The sequence below is a fragment of the Ursus arctos genome, unplaced genomic scaffold, assembly GCF_023065955.2.
Source record: "Ursus arctos isolate Adak ecotype North America unplaced genomic scaffold, UrsArc2.0 scaffold_16, whole genome shotgun sequence".
Taxonomy (NCBI): Eukaryota; Metazoa; Chordata; class Mammalia; order Carnivora; family Ursidae; genus Ursus; species Ursus arctos.
In genome coordinates, this window is record NW_026622830.1 from 59,040,703 (window position 1) to 59,057,960 (window position 17,258).

The following is a 17,258-nucleotide window of genomic DNA, read 5'->3' on the forward strand; positions in this document are numbered from 1 at the left end:
GACTCATACAACGTAACACAACTCTGTGATTAAAAGGACAAGGGGGAGCCTGGGTGGCCCAGTTGGTTGAGCATCCGACTCTTAGTTTCGGCTCAGGTTGTGATCCCAGGGTCATGGGATCGAACCCCACACTGGGCCTCATACTGAGTGTGGAGCCTGCTTAAGGTTCTCTCTCTCCGGGGCCCCTGAGTGGCTCAGTCGGTTAAGCGTCTGTCTTCAGCTCAGGTCATGATCCCAGGGTCCTGGGATCGAGTCCTGAGTTGGGCTCCCTGCTCAGCAGGGAGCCTTCTCTCTCTGCCTCTGCTGCTCCCCCTGCCTGTGCACTCCCTCTCCTCTCTCTCTGTCAAATGGATAAATAAAATCTTTAAAAAAAAAAAAATTCTCTCTCTCCCTCTGCCCTCCCCCCAAAAATAATAATTTAAAAAGGAATGAATTACAGATACACTAACAACATGGATAAGCTCAGCAACACTATGCTAAAACAAGCCTCGTACACCATGTACACGGTATGATTCTGTTGACAGGAAACCCCTGGGCAGGCAGAACTGAACTGAGGGGGCGAACGCAGCAGTTGTCAGGGGTCAGGGTGAGAATGGCAGCAGGGGTTGCGGCAGGGACTGTGAATACTAAGGACACGAAGGAACCTTTGGGGGAAATGATAATGGTCTATGTCTCAATAAGTGTTTGGGTTGCAAAGGTGGATGCGTTTGCCACAGTTCAGTGAATGTATACTTGAGTTATGTGCAGCTGGTATAGAAATTTTACACTGAAAGAAAAATACGCTAAACGAACAATGAACTCTATCTAGTAAACAATATGCACGCTGAAACACATAGGGTGAGGTATACTGATATCTGCACTTTGAAATACAGCCTAAAAAATAAAATGGATTACTATATGGAGAAATGGATAATTGGTTATTTACGTGAGAAAGCAAGAATAATAACACATGATAGGTAAAATCCAGGGGGTGGAGAAGTCTATGGATGTTAACCATAAATTTTTACAACTTTGCCATTTGTTTGAAAATTACCATAATGAAACGTTGGGTACAAAAATAAAGATGAAGCTAGATTTCAGAGGAAAAGAATAAGACAAAAGGGAGAGTGAGCCTTCCGTAATGGTTACATGAAGACAATGGAGCAATTTCTTCCATAGATCATTATAAAAATCAGACAAAATCACTAAAACCAACCATCTGAAGGAACTGGAAAATGACCAAAGGCAGGCAAGCACTTGAGAAGAAGTTACTGTCAGAACTGTCCCTGCATCTGGTACAAACCAGGGAGTGTTTGTCACTTTCCTGCCTGGCGATACTGTGAGCCCCAACTCTGGGAGGGCAGGACTGCAGCCCTACCGTACCACCTTAATGCGCAGCACACTGGCTATAAATTTAAGGGGGAAATTTTGGAAACAAGAGGGCTGCAAAATGCTGAGCTCCAAGGCTGAATATAAATACACTGCCCAAATCCCTGGCAGACAGTGAAATGCGCATAGGCAGCACAACCCAGGAAGCCCAGAAGCACACACCAGAGTTGAAGGCTCTCCCCTGAACAATGGAGTTACCCCAGGACATCTGCCAGTTTGCTGCTCCTCTGACTAAACGCTTCCCAACCCAGGGCGAGCTCTACTGGCAGAAAGCAAAAGTCTTACTGGCGTGAGGTCTCAGAAGAAAGAAATGGGGGCTGGAGGACCAACTGATATGTAAAGAAGGGATGCTGGAAGCAGGGGAACCCCAAGATAAACCCCCAAATCTGAGAATACATTCTACTCCAACCTTTGACTAACCATCGAAGTAGAAAGGTGCATGTGAGACTGCGAAAGAAAGAGAAGGGAAGAAAAATGCATCAACTGGAAGCCAATGAAACTGATCGGAGACTCGTCGGCTCCTACGAACACAACAAGATGTTTGCATCTGGAGCAGAGCTGCACAAGCACGTGCACACACACAGGAAGCGCTGGGAAGCAGTAATAGCTGGCAGCAAAGGAGCACACCTCCCACTCAGATCCCGGCCTCTAAATTCCATCTCCCACCAAAAGGAACCAGGGAATCTTGGAGAAATAGCTGATTGCACCACAGGGGCAGAGAAACTACAAGAAATGCTGGGAGTATCTTACTGTGCCAAAAGGAAGGTCGTGCTCAGAAAAGAATGGGGACGTGTCAAAACAACACAGGAGATGATTTGGAAAACCAAATCAGGGGGCATTCCAGCATCAAAATGAATGAGAGTTAAGGACTATAAGCCCCTGAATCAAACAAGAATCCGTGAAGTACTACTGGGTGAACAACTGAGTGAGTCAACAAAGGAGGGGAAACTCTCCTTAAGGGAGAATGCCAGCTGACAGGTGAGAAGAACAGCGTCCCCACTGCACGACTACCTAGTAATAACTAGTTCAAGCAAGAATCATCCGTGGGGGCGCCAAACGATCAGTTTAAAAGCTCAAAAGGTCACAGAGCCTCAAATATTTCCCTACAGATTTCCTCATTCATTACAAAGGATAAACGCTAATTTTAGAGAGCAGACACTAGGCAGATGCCGCCCTAACTTGATCACCTGAGATCAGTAATTCTCAAATTTTAGAATACATCAAAATCATTTTTCGGGCTTGTTAAAAACATAGACTCAAGCCCTAAGTTTCTGACTTAGCAGGTCAGGAGTAGGGTCCAAGAATCTGCAGCCCCACAAATTCCTAGATGTTAACCTCACCAATAACAGAACAAGCCGGCATCATGTGCCATCCTGAGACGAATAATGGATATGAGAAATGATATGATGCCCTGAGAAAGGCACAGCACCACTTCTCTGATAGCCTGGCCCCCAAAATGCGTAATCTGAGTTTAATCATGAGAAAACATCACAGGAACCCAAACGGAAGAAAGACCTACAAAACAATTAGAACAGTCTCCATGATGGAGAAAGGCTGAGAAACATATCCAGACTAAAAAGACCATAGAAACATCAATAAATACCACATGTAATTCTAGACTGGGTCCTGTATGGGGGAAAACTACTGTAATTAACAGAGCAACTGTGAATATGGACTGTAAACTACAGAGTGGCCCATGTTAAATTTGCCAATTTGATAACTATACTGATTATTTTGGGCTATGTAAAAAGTCCTTGTTCTTTTTTTTTTTTAAGATTTTATTTATTTATTTGACAGAGAGAGCGAGAGAGAGAACACAAGCAGGGGGAGTGTGAGGGGAGAAGCAGGCTCCCAGCAGAGCAGAGAGCCCGATGCAGGGCTCGATCCCTAGACCCTGGGATCATCACCTGAGCCGAAGGCAGACGCTTAATGGCTGAGCCACCCAGGCGCCCCAAAAGTCCTTGTTCTTGGTAAATACTTCCTGAAGTATCTAAGAGTAAAGGGCATGAAGTATGCAACTTACTCTCTTCCAGTGTGTGAAAATAAATGTGCCACGTGTACTTCTATATCCAGAGGTGGGGGGAGGGGGCCATGCAGGCAAATGTCACAAAATGTTAACAACTGGTCAATCTAGGTGAAAGGGTATTTGGAAGTTGCCTATATACTACTTACAACTTTTCCAGAAAAACACACAAGGCTTCATTTTAAAACAAAACAAACAACAACAACAACAAAAACAAGGAGTAGCAAATTAGAAAGGGTGGTAGAAGGGTGTTCAGAGGCTGCCCGCCACACAGCCTGATATTGAGGAAAATAGCAGAAGCGGGGCCACCACACGCTGAAAATGACAGGTGTTCGTACTGAGGATCCTGAGTCATCCAGAAAAACCCCAAAGGAGTTTAATATCTTTTAGTACATCTTGTTTAAGATGACCCGTTAAGTACCCTTTTGAACCACAAGAGAAAACAAACACGGTTAAACACTTTTCAAACTTCATGCTCCACATCCGTTTTTCTTCTATTCTACAAATACAACTTCTCAGTGGAACAGCGAGTCACACTGTAAGCTGTTCGCAGACATCCCCCCACGCGGGCGGGCTGTCCAGCGGCACACACCGCTCACACTGGGACGCACACAGCGCCCCTGCGGCGGCACGGTGACAACTGAAGCAGGACAGCCACCTGGCGGACAGCAGCTGGAAAGGTCGCCAGTTGTAAGAAGCATCCCAGCAGGGGCCAAACCCTCAAAACCAGTCAGCGCACAGATTCCCACAGCAAAACACAGGGACAGTCAGATGAGAACAAACGCAAGGCAGAACAGCCTACTCCTTCTGTTCCCAAACACGACGGTCACGGAGGCCGTTAGTGCATATTGACTACGTGATGACCATTCAGAGGACAAGGTTACCAGAGACAGTGAAGCCAGCTGGCCCCCAGCCCCCAGAGCAGCGCACGGGATAAGCAAACATAAAGCAGCTCAGGAAGGGCCTCTTACACTGCATCTTACTGTATCAGATTCCATTATAACCACACACGGCAATATCCTCTGATCGCAAAATAATGAAGACCTCATCATTTAAATGAATGGCCTTCTTATTGTCTATAGTCAGATTTTGATTTTTAAATGAAAAGTAAATACACAACTTTCCACTCTAATCCCCCTCCCTGCCCACTGTTGTGGCTTTGCTAAGAAGGGTTTATTAGGAAAAAATGCTGAACAACTGCTCTGCAGGGCATCGCAAAGCACCACATACTAATAACAAGCGACCCTCTTACATACTGTGAAGAGACCTGACTCGCAACTACAATGAAGCCTTACGTTTGGTGAAGCTAACTTGTATTATTTTCTGTGTACATTCTTAGGTCTAGCGGTTTGAAATATAATCATACCCTACAATTACAGCTGATTAAAGACAGAGCTGAAGACTGTATAATTAAGTTTGTCATCAATCAAAGAAAACATTTTTTATTAATTTTTAAAGCTAGTAAAACTATTTTTCTCCACAGCTACAAGAGCCTGAACAACATGGAAGGAATCTTAAAATAATTTAACTGATAAAACATCTTTTATTTATGCTAATTACGTGACATCCATACTACATAACCATGTTATACAAAAACAAACCACATTATAAAGCCTTCAGGTCGTGAATAAGAATGTAAAAATCAACCAAAGACTCCAAGATCCTCTGTTTTCACAAAGTGTCTGTGCTACAATCTATTTCATTTAAACTTTCAGGATACCTAATCCATAAAAATTAAATTTAATCCACTGGAAAGAAAAAGGGAGCTCAAGCGTGGGTATAAATGTGTGTGCCTGTGTGTGTGTGTAATACCTACGTGTGTATATACATAAGTCATCCACCTTTTTTTGGGTTTGGCTTATTGAGGTAAAATTTACATACAGTAAAACACTGTTCGCTGGGTTCTGACTGACACAGTCAGTGTATGACCACCATCACAGGGCAGACATGGCCTACTTCCATCACCCACGAAGCACCCTCACGCCCTCCTGTACTCAGTCCTCTCCTCCCCTAGCCTCAGCCCCCGGCAACCACTGATCCAATCTGTTCCCATAGTTTTGCCTTTATCCGAATGTTATCAGGGGGGAACCACAGTTGTACAGAGCTCTGTGTTTGCCCGTAACAGAACGCTCTGGACGCGCTCCTGTTTTGCTGAGGATGTCAGCAGTCAGTACCTCTGTGTTGCTGTACAAGGACTGCCCCACCGCACAGGTGCACCGCAACCTGTTCACACATTTCTCACCTGACGGACCTCCGAGTTGTTCTCCATCTTCGGTAAATAGGAATAAAGCTGCTATAAGCAATCATATGCAGGCCTTTGTGTAGAGATAAATTTGCATGTCTCTTGGGTAAAGGCCTTCATGTAGGACTGCTGGATCGTATGAGAAGTATATATTCAAGTTTATAAGAAACTGCCACACTACTTTTTCAAAGTGGTTATAACCCTTTGCATCCCCACCAGCAAAGCACGTTGTAGTTCTAGCTGTCCCACAGCCCTGCACCTGGGCACTGTCCCCTTCTGCTGCCTTGTTTTGTGGGAATGGGAGGCATTCTCACAGGACTGCAGCGCTACCCACTGCGGCTGTCACGGGCACTTCCCTAATGAGGGATGATGGGGAGAGTCTTTTTGTGTGCATGTTGTTATCTACAGGAAATGGATGAAGTATCTACTCAAAGCTTCTCACCATTTTTCCAGTTGAATTTTTTGCTGAGACACCTATCCTTTTAATAGACAGTTTATCAAAGAAGAAATGATGGAAAGTTTGTCTATTTTGTTAAAGCACTTAGAATTCATGAGCAGGAGACACAAATCTAACATGTTTCCTTGCCATCGCCACTCCCAACGCCCCACTTGCCCCTCCCCCCTGGCAGATAGCAACGATATGCCAAAGCAGGTAGAAAGAAAGAAACATCCTCTCTCCCCCTTAGTCAGAGTGTAAGAATCACAGGAAAAGCTGCCTGCCTACTACTAGGGTCAGAAACAGACGTATTTTCCCATTTTTACAAGTATGGGATGAATCCATAATCTTTCTTCAGTATGAGCAGAAACACCAATGACGGGGAACCACGTGCAATGGTTGGCAACACTAGTGACAACGCATCCCGACGTGGCGGAAGCACGGCTGGCACGTGACAATACTGAGGGTCTGCAGACCGCTCAGTGGGCGGCAGCCCTCCCCCTCTCTATCACAGGCAGAGCCCGCACACAGGAGCACCACGTGCACTTCAGAGCAAGGGCTAAGCTTTCATGTAAAGGAACAGGAGAGCCTGCCACCACCACGTGGAGCCTCGGGCTGACTGGTATCTGGCTCCGGGCTCTCCTCTGCAGCGTGGGGGCAGTAATCACTACCTTGTTATTATAAACACTACACACAACTCAAAACACACGATGAATGACACACATAAACGGCAGGTATCACAATTCTGACGACTTCCCTCACGTAGAATTCCTGAATCACAAACGTAACTACTATTGGCAAGATAAAGGGTGTCCTGCGCAAAGCCTGGAGCATAAAGCAGAAGCTTCAGGAAGCAGGTAACATTTGGACACGGCGGACCCACTGAACTAAACACAGGCTCCTGACCGTCCATGAGAATAGCCAGGCACCCACATAAAAGGTGCAGCACATTTACGTAAAAGGTGCCCTGCAGTTGGCAGTCCTGAAAGGCACTTACGGACTTTATTTCCTATAATCCTGCCTCAGCATTTCAAACTGCGCGATGCTTCTTCTCAAAAGAAGCCAATCCACTCACTCTTGGTTCTGCACCAACTCGTTCCCGAGTTCGCGACGGGCCTCCCTAACTGAGCCACGGAGACAGAGCTGCGCTTGCCCGCCTCTGCGACACCGCGGCCTCCCTGCACACCATCCTGCGCATCCAGCTAGACACAGAGCAGCCTCTGAAACGTCCTGTGGTCGCTCATCCTGCTCCCGCCTGACGACCGCAGCGGGGGGCTGCACTGGTCACGCCTGCACGATGACTGGCTGGGCCGCCTCAGTGACGGGATAGTCCATAAAGATTTTTCCATGAATACATGGAATCAACAGTTTAAGATGATCTCTTGGATTTAAGTATCTTGATATATCCTATGCGCAGGTTTTAAGAAAATATTAAAATTTATGACGGGGGCCCCTGGCTGGCTCAGTCAGTAGAGTGTACGACTCCTGACCTCGGGGTTGTAAGTTTGAGCCCCACACTGGGTGTACAGATTACTTAAAAGATAAAATCTTTCAAAAAATAAAAAATTTATGACAGATGTTTAACGATCTGAATGTCACATTTTCCATGGAAATCTATTTAAAGGTCTTAAAGGAAGAGTCAGTAACTAAGTTAACATGTACCACCTAGCGAGGCGCCACAATACAGGCTTTGTAGGTTAACAAAAAGTAACAGATCTCGTCCCGCTCTGCTTTTTCTCACCTTCTCCACCTGGAATTCCTTTCCCCAACTACCGCGAGCCCCACTCACCATGCCCGGACCTGCTCCCTCAGGAGGACACCGTCCCCCTCCCTCTGATCTCCCCATCACTGTCTTCCCCATCAGGATTCTCTACCCGGTCTCGCCTGCTCCTGCAGGATCTGCCCTACGCACCTCAACCCTGCTACCATGGGAGAGTAACCTGTCCAGCATGCAAGAAAACAGATGTCCCTGGGGGTGAAGACAGAAGGAATACACATGAGCAGATGGCAAATTTTATTAAGAGGCCTTACTGTCAGGGAGAGTGAGAACTCTTAAGAATATCAAGCAAACAGAAAAAAAAAAAAAAGTGGCAACTGTTAAGCTCAAGAAAACAGGAAAACAAAAAGTTGAACTAAAAGGGAATATAATCATGCTACATTCACCAGCTCAATAGTGAGCAACATTAACAAAGTCAAAACAGTTCGCCAAATTATGGCTCTAAACAAAAATTGTGCTACAACTATGTGGGGGAAGATGGGAGTTCAAAATGTAACTTTGTCTAAAAGTGACGCATCGATGGCCCTGCCTCTACATAGATATTGCTGGGAACCGTGGACAGAAATGCTACAAGAAACAGATAAGCAGGATTCCAGGCAGCTCTGGGAGGCGGATGGTGGAGGCAGGACAGGAGCCCGCTGGGTTCTGCATGAACCATTCAACACTGTTTTACTTTTGAACACATGCACGTACCACCCTCTGATAGAAGTGAAATTTCTAAGTAAGAAAAAGAAACAGAATCTCTAACAGAAGCACTTCCAGCAGGACATAAGCGTTTTCCTACAACTTTTCAACCACGCTACCCCCTTCCCCCCTTCAACAGTGTCTCTCCACCCTCAGGACGCAGGGCAGCTGAGGACAGCGTGCATGGCCTGAGACCTGGCATCAGCCTGCCGGCTCCGTACTCTTGAGAAAGCTACCGTAAGCTCTGAACCTGACCTTTCCCCGCCCGTGACATGAAGACACCACCACGGACCTCAGGGACCCGGCTGCGTTGCTCAGCACCCAGATGGTGAGTAAGTGTGAGGATGACCGTACACACTGCACCTAAGTCACCCAGATGCAATCTGTCTCACTACCCTCTCCCCCTTCACACCACCGGCCAGGCAGGCTTTCATTCTGACCACGCCCCCACACTGCGCCGAGCACTTGCCAGAGTGTCCTCCAAGTCGCCACACCCGAAGGCCAAACCTCAGTCCTCATCATGACCTTTCCTGACACTTCAGAGAGTTGATCACATCCTCCTCCTGGACACTTCTTCCCTTCTTCCCATGGTGCCAGTGCTTGTGGTCTTCTTCACACCTGCTCTGTGCCAAACACTGCTCATGCTCGTCCTTGAGCACTCGATGGCAGAGTGACCCGAGGCTCAGGCTTGCTTGTCTTCTCTGTGCTCACTCCCTCGGTGACCACAGACCGTCACTGCGTTTTCATGGCCACTTCCAGCTCAGACTTCTCTTCCAAGCACCAAATGCCTATTTACAACTGCCTACATGACATCTCTACTTGGATCCCTAACAGAATCACAAACTTAAAATGCCTACAGTGAGCTCCCCATCTGGCCCTCTAAACCAAGTTCCACCCACAGCCTTCCCCCCATCTAGTTGCCCAGGCCAAGAGCCTTCTAGTCAACTCAACTCCTCCCTTTGTCCTCACACCCCTTATCCAATCTGTCAGCAAATCCTACTGGTTCTGCCTTTGAAATACATCCAAGGCCCAACTGCTTCTCACCACCTCCAGTTTTCCTGCTCCAATCCCAGCCTCCGCTGCTGCTCACCTGGTTCCCTGAACAGCGTGCCGACAATCTCCTGGTTGTCCTTTACTCTCCCCCACCCTCCAACCCCCACCACCAGTGTCTATTCCCAACACACTAGCCTTTCAAACCTCAGCCGAATCTCAGGGCTCAACACTGAGGGAGGGACAGCTGCCCTCCGGAGCCGACAGCCAGCACCGCCTTACCCTAGCGACTCTTTGTTTGGACAAACAGCCCCAGAATCTCACAGCCCAATCTCTATCAATTGCTCTCAGCCGCCCTGACGCTAAATAAGCCATCTTTATTCACCAAATGGGGGTTTTCAGATGGGTCTCCGGGCAACCTTCCTTTCTGTCTACTGCCTCCCCACACCCCATTAACCCTGAAAATAATCTCCATACATATTTCAGCAATTCAACTCCTCCAAAACTTTGCTTTGCTTTCCTAGAATTCTGATTGTAAAACACCTCCATCCCAAGTTCTGCCTTAAGAATGCAAGAGCCCAAAACAAATCAAGAACCAAGACCCTGATCTGTCCTGCAGGGGCTCAAGTGGACCAGGGCCCTCAGGTACATCAAGGAACCCGGGTCTCAGAGGAACACCATTAAGTCGATGCTGTACAAAGCCAGGCTTACTCGTGTGGCCTCACCAGTTGTCCAGAATTGGGGGAAACAATTATAGAAACACTGGTTATAAGGTTATTTTCCTGGGTTTACATATTTTCAAACAGGGGGGAAGGGGAGGGGAGGGCCAAACTAGAAGCAGCAGATTATATCCCGGTGCTCAAAGTTCCAGTGAGCCAAGAACAGGCTCTCAGTTCCCTGTCAGGCCTTCGTTCCGCTGCACATCACATTAAGAAGAAAAATTTTGTGTAACTTCTGCTAAATATGAAACTGTCTTGGGCTCTACCATGACGAACGATTTTTAATAGCTAATGCTGATGAAAAGTTATACTTGATATTCTCCCTCTTGTTTGGATCCACTAAGAAAAGAGAACTTATTTTGTGGCAAGCATTAAACACTACTTCATCCAGCATTTAGTGAAAACTACCCATGGGTCAAGCAGAAAACATGCAGAAACAAAATAACAAAATCTTTGCCCTTAAAGATGCAGAAACAGACTTGTACCCAATAAATATAGCCCACTGGTACAGGAAGAAACATCGAAATGTGCAGGGAGGGTGGGGAGGAGACAAGAGATGTAAACAGCTGGGCATGGCCTTCTCCAAAAGACAGCAGAGTCACACCTGGCACAGCACACAGAACAGGTGCCTCTCGTAGCCAAGAAAGGGTAGAAGGAATCAGAGAAAAGGAGCAAGACTTCCAAGCCTTACTTGGAAACTGAAACTTCGTGACACAATTTTCCTTCCCTTCCCTAATACCTAATCCTGGCAGAAACAAAAGTGGGTTTGGAGGAGAAAGGAGAACAAAGGAGGAAAGTGAACTGACCCCCAGAAGGAAATGGAAAAACAATCCAGGGTCCTGCCCCTTGGACATCTAAGACATAGACACTTGCCAAAGTCAAATTCAACGTAATTATAAATGATTCTGAATTCTGAATCCATGAAGTCTAAGTTTATGGGGCTTTTACACCAAAGCAATGTATTGCGAAAATCTTACCAATGCTAATACCACAAGACAGATTGATGAATCTTCTATCAACGATCTGTCCTCGATTTACCACTAGGCCTACCAGAAAGAGCAGTCTTTGGAAGTAAGACAAACTGGAATAGAATCTCAATTCTATAACCTCCCAACTGTGGAGTGCAGCACAAGTGCCAAGGTTACAAATTAACAAATCACAAATAACCCAATCTCTGGGGCTTAGTTTTCCTCTCATTAAAGTGGGGGAACTGCCACCGAATAGCAATTGCTAACATTTGTGAATGCTGAGCACATTTCACATTTCTTATGGCATCTTCACCACAACCCTGGGAGAGCACCCTTTGTCAGAGGAAAGAGCTAGGTTTAAGTAGTCAGTGAAGAGTTGGCATGGAGAGAGAGCTAGGTTTCGGTAGTTAGTGAAGAGTTAGTAAGTAAGCAGCCAAGCCAACATCTGAATCCAGAGCCCGTAAGAATAAAACACGAGTAAAAAGCACAGGCTCCAAAGCCAGACTGAGTCTGAATCCCAGCTTTGCTTTTTACTAACTTAGTAACCTTTAACCTCTGTTTCAGTTATGCAAATGTGAAACAGGGGCAAAGGGTAGCCTCATTCAGGGGATTACTGCCAGAGACTCACCTAGGAGCTGGATGGCCCAGTGCTGAGGGTGTTGGGCCACTCTTCTAGGGCACATGCTGCTACTGTCACAACTATCAGGGAAAGGACTGTCATCCTGCCTGCCTCTCTCCACACATAAAAGGCACTAAACAACTAATATTTCTTCCCTCACCTACTCTGCAAAATCAACTAGCTTTTATTTGTTTCTAGTATATGTCAAAGAAACCTTAAGACAGATGAAAGAAAAATCAAAACAAAAGGAAAAACCAAAACACAAATGTAGCAAGAGAATTATACTCACAGTTCTGAAGGCCACGGTAACTCTGTGAAGAAATCAAACGTGGGTTTAAAGGAAATGCTCCCGGTTTCTCTTTCCTCTTTCCATAGTCCTCAGAGAACCTGACAAGGAGAGACAACATGCGCATTAAAACCCCCTTCCTTTCACTTCTTGAAGCTCTACTGAACTCACCCCTCAGCCAGTTCCATCACCTCCCACGCAAGCCTACTGGGCAACGCCTGGGATGAGGGGTGAGAAGAGGGCATCACGTCCCTGTCTTCAAACCTATTTCTACTTAAGAAACACACAGGAAGGAGTGCCTGGGTGGCTCAGTCGTTAAGCGTGTGCCTTCGGCTCAGGGCGTGATCCCAGAGTCCTGGGATCGAGCCCCACATCAGGCTCCTACGCTGGGAGCCTGCTTCTTCCTCTCCCACTCCCCCTGCCTGTGTCTCCTCTCTCACTGGTATCTCTCTCTGTCAAATAAATACATAAAATCTTAAAAAAAAAAAAAAAGAAAAGAAATACATGTGAAGCAACTGGAAACTACTCAAACATATCAAAAATCATAAATTAACGGTGTGGTTGGCTAATAAGTGCACGATACAATGACAGAGTATAGACATCTATTCCACTGCCTTCCATCAAAACTATACTAAAGAGATATTTTTTAAAAATGTTCTAAACAGGGGCGCCTGGGTGGCTCAGTCTGTTAAGCATCTGCCTTCAGCTCAGGTCATGATCCCAGGGTCCAGGGATGGAGCCCCAGGTCAGGCTCCCTGCTAAACAGGGAGTCTGCTTCTCCCTCTCCCTCTGCCCCTCCCCGTTTGTGCTCTCTGCTCTCTCTCCTGTGCATACACTCACTCCCTCAAATAAGTAAATAAATAAAATCTTTTTAAAAAATGTTTGAAACAGCACAGGGAGAACTGAAAGGAGAAAAAAGCCAAGATTTTTGAAGTACTGAGGAAATCTTCTAACATGGAAGATTGAGACCCAAACAAAAAAGTAAAAAGAAGAAACCTGGAGGAGACAGAAACTATAAAAGACTGAAGTAGAGTAAATGAGTCAGCAGGCCCAAGAAAGCCAGGTCCCAATTCAGCAGTGGAACACACGGGAACCACTTCCACTTGCACAGCAGTGTCCTAGAAGACCGGAAGTGGCAGCAGCAGTGTAGACAGAACGGGGGTAAAGAAGGCATAGCCCCAAATACAGAGGAGCCAGGGAAGGCCATGGAAGCTGAAACCAGAACCTCAACGCCAGGCACAACGTGACGACCCCTCACTCTGAAAGAAGATGGGAGGGGGCATTCCCCAGAAAAGTAGAGGCATCTATGGACTGAAGTCACCCTGCCCAGCTGCACTGAACAGACCTGGACTTAATGACCGTATATACAGTGAACAGTGAATTCTCCAGCTCTCCTACAACAGACCACACACGCACACCGCTGGCTTCCAGATTCTGAAGTCAGAATTGTGCCGGAAAGGGACTGGAGAATATTTCTGGGGAATCTGATCAGCTCCAAAAGACAGATCTAAAGATACTAACCCTGGGGACCCCCAACACATGGCCCACCCAGAATACCCTGATGTAAAAGTCAAAGGGCCCCACCACGTCAGACAGGAGAAGGAAGGAAACAACCTAAAAGAAACAGAGACTATACAAACTATCAATAATATAGAGGTAAGACAACACTGCAATCAATAAAGAAAAACAGGATGTTCTTCTAGAAAAATAGAAAAAGAGCCCTTGGAAATCTAAAGAACCTTTCTGAAATCAGAAATAATAAACTAAAGAAAAGTTTCTCTCTGTTCTCCCTGAACAGAGAATAAAAAAGCCCCCCCCCAAAAAAAGGCAGAAAAGGAGGAGCAAAGGAAGGAAGAAGAAGAAGAAGAAAAAGGTATTAAGATAATTACAACCTTTGCCCAGGACAGCCAAGTTCCGGATAATAAGACTTCCAGGAAAACAAAATAAGGAAAAGCAAGGGCGAAAACCTCAGCACAGTAATGCCAAAGAGTATTCCCAGAACTGAAAACTCCCAGTTACCAGAATGAAGGGACCCGCTGAATATGCAGCACCGTGGATGAAAACCGACCACACAAGGTACACCATCACGATATTTCAAAAGACTTGGACAAATTGTAAAACTCCTACAAGCTTCTAAAGATGGGAGGGGGGAAACAAGTTACATACGAAGGAAAAATGAGAATAGCTTCTGAATTCTAAAACAGTAACATGAAAACAAGAAGGCAATGGAGCAATCTTTGAATTTATGAACAAAAATGAATTCCAATACAGAACTCTATACCCAGCGAAACCATCAATCAAGTTTCAATCATGCATGGTCCCAAAAGGTTTGCCTCCTAAGCATCCTATGTCAGAAAGCCCCTGGAGAAAGTCTTCCACCAAAACACGAGCATCAACAAAAAATGAGCAAGGCATGAGCTTCCATTAGAAGGGATAAGGGAATCCCCAGGACGACGATGAAGGGAGATTCCAGAATGGTGGCTGTGCACCAGGAGAGAGGGAAACAAGTCCAAGCCGGAGCAGTGTTGCTCAAGAGGAGGGCATGCTGAAGGCTGTCTTCAACTTGTCCAAAAACACTGTACTATCTTTTTAAAGTAATTAACGCCACCAAAAGGAAGAAGTCAGTGAAGAAAGACAAAGACAAGAGTTGCCACAAACATAAAATCCAACTCTGGACAAAAGCCAAACGATGAGAACAAAGGAACATCCAGGGACAACACAATAAAAGACCGAAGGAGCAAGCAGCTCAGAAAAGAAGAGAACGGAGATCTCCAGGAAACTGTAAGCCAGAAATCAAATGTGAAGAAGAGATGAGTCTGTATGACCATGAAGAAAAATTACTAAGAGGCTACTGGAAGGTATGGGGAAAATAGGTCTGGGGTAGAGGGGAAATAACAATAGGTATAAAAAGGGTTAAGAATGTGGGGGACTGAAGAAAGATGAGTACCCGTCATAATGCCCTGGGCACACCTCTATCACAGGACTTACCCACTGTACCATCATCACTGACTGACTTCTCTGTCTCCCTCCCTCGGCTGCAAAGACCTTTGGAGAGGATCATTTCTCATCCAGTTATCACCCTGCAGAGTCCAGTACAACGCCTGCTACAAGGGTATACACAAAAGCAAAGGTTTTTTTTAATTTTTTTGCATTTATTTGGTTACTGAGTATCTACTACACATACCTGCTATCCTTCCGGAGAACTAAAATTCAAACACATGGGCCTTGCTTGCCTTTAAAGAGTTACAACTTTTTTTCACACCTGAGAAAACAAATATTTCTCCTATATCCTCATTCTCCCCAAAAGATGAAAAGTTCACCAGGGGCTTACAGAACTTTAATAGTCTGGCTATCACTAATGGATATGGAACCCAAGACCTGATGACACTTGCTTGACATTGTACGCATTGCGTAATATGAAAAGAGTGCCGGCTTGGGTATCAGGACACCTGCTTTCTAGTACTTTAGAATTACTCCTTTTGAAGAAGAGAAAATCCCAACATTCTACCTAAGAATCCCAGCGTTGGTCGTCTTAAGTACAGATCCCCAAATCCTTACACCGCCTTCAGCTTGAATGTATTTCAACCAGTTCCCACAATTACTACATTACTATTATCTTAGTCTCACTGCCAAAAACCCAGCTGCAGGCTAACTATGCAAGAATGAGACACTGTTGAAATGACTAAAAAAAAATTTCTTTTTACCCTTAGTGCATTAAGCTAAATCCTCCAATTAAATAAAACCAAGTAACACACACACACACACACACACACACTCACTCACTCCTCCTCCTGAGAAAAGAAAGGAAAGGAGAGAGAAAGAAACAGCAAGTCCTTCTTCCACCTAAGCCAGAAGCAGAGCTGGGGGCTGGGTTGGGAAGAGGTAAACTTGGAGGCACAATGAATCAACGAGGTCTCCAGGGCTTTCGCCCCGAAAACCACAGGGCCACAGCAAGTTGCGCGCCAGCTGCGGGGAAGGAGCCCGCGCGGACCCGGGTGCGAAGCCCGCCCTTCCCTGAGGGCCAGTGAGTCCCCATATAGGGTCAGGGCTATTCCCCCGCCCCCCCTCCAGGTCCCCAAGGATTTCCCTCTTCCTCCTCCTTCCTCTCTCCCCCCTTTTGTTTTTGAGGCAATTGGCCGGCTCCCAAGGAAGCCTGCTGGCCTCCCCAAGCCCCCGGCCTCCCTGTGCGCTCCGGCCTCGAGCCCCTCCGTCTCTCCGAGACCCCCGAATCCACCAACCTCCCCATCTTTCACGAACACCCCCAGGCCTTCTCATGTCCCCCAAACCTCCCCGTTTACCCGAGCCCCCGGCCTCCCCTCGTCCCCAGGCCTGCCAGAGCCCACCGACCTCCCCACAAGTCCGTCCTCCACCCAGCGCCGTTCTCCCAGAACCCGCCCCCTCCTCCCCCTTCCCTGGCCTCTCGTGTCCCCCCCGTCCTCCCGGAGACCCCCCAGTCCGCCCCACATCTCCCGACCCGCCCGCGCCCCGGTCCTCCCCACAGCGCCGTCCTCCCGGGGCCCCTCCCTCGTCCTCCCCACTTCTCCGGCCTCCCCACATCCTCGGCCTCCCGAGCCCCGCGCGGGAGGGGCCCGTCTCCGCCATATCCGCCGCGCGGACCGGCTGGTTGGCCCCGCTAGGCCCTGCCAACCCCCAGCTCCAGGAGCCGGCCCGCCCGCCCGCCCGCGTCCCGGCCCCCTCCCCAGGCCCGCACTCACTCGAACCGCGCGGGGCGCCGGGAGGCGAGGGCAGACCACTCCGAGGCGGCGCCGCGAACCGACAGGCGGTGCTCCCTCCCACGCCTCACGCCGCGGGCGCACAGCGGTCCCTGTGGCGGCGGCGGCGGCGGACTGGCGGCGGAGGCGGCGGCGGCGGCAGCGGCGGGCTGGCGGCGGCTGCGGCGAGCTGGCGGCGGCGGCGGGCTGGCGGCGGCGGCGGGCTGGCGGCGGCGGCGGCGAAGGGATAGCGCCCTCAGGGCGTGCTGCGTCGGCGCAGGTCGCGCATGCGCGGCGACCGGCTGAGGCGGGCTTCACCGCCACGGCGCGCGCCCGGCCGCGTCCCCGCGCCGAGCTTCCGCCCTCCCCCCCCCCCCCAGGACCGGGCATGCGCCCGGCGCTCCGCGCATGCCCAGCAAGCCACAGGGCTACGC

General features: G+C 47.8%; 1 long non-coding RNA gene across 15 annotated transcripts in view; it reads right to left on the reverse strand.

The window, feature by feature from the left end:
• The window catches only part of LOC130543888 (uncharacterized), a 310,572-nt gene extending 293,581 nt beyond the window's left edge, over window positions 1–16,991 (reverse strand). For 3 of the 15 annotated variants that reach the window (XR_008959620.1, XR_008959618.1, XR_008959617.1), the window contains exons 1-2: window positions 16,828–16,988; window positions 12,116–12,213 (exon numbers count right to left, since the gene is read on the reverse strand). This is a non-coding gene — a long non-coding RNA (uncharacterized LOC130543888). Of the gene's footprint in view, window positions 1–12,115; window positions 12,214–15,100; window positions 15,217–16,827 lie in introns of all 15 variants that reach the window. The other 12 variants (XR_008959615.1, XR_008959614.1, XR_008959624.1 and 9 more) reach the window with 8 other exon arrangements.
• Between the last annotated feature and the right edge of the window lie 267 nt (window positions 16,992–17,258).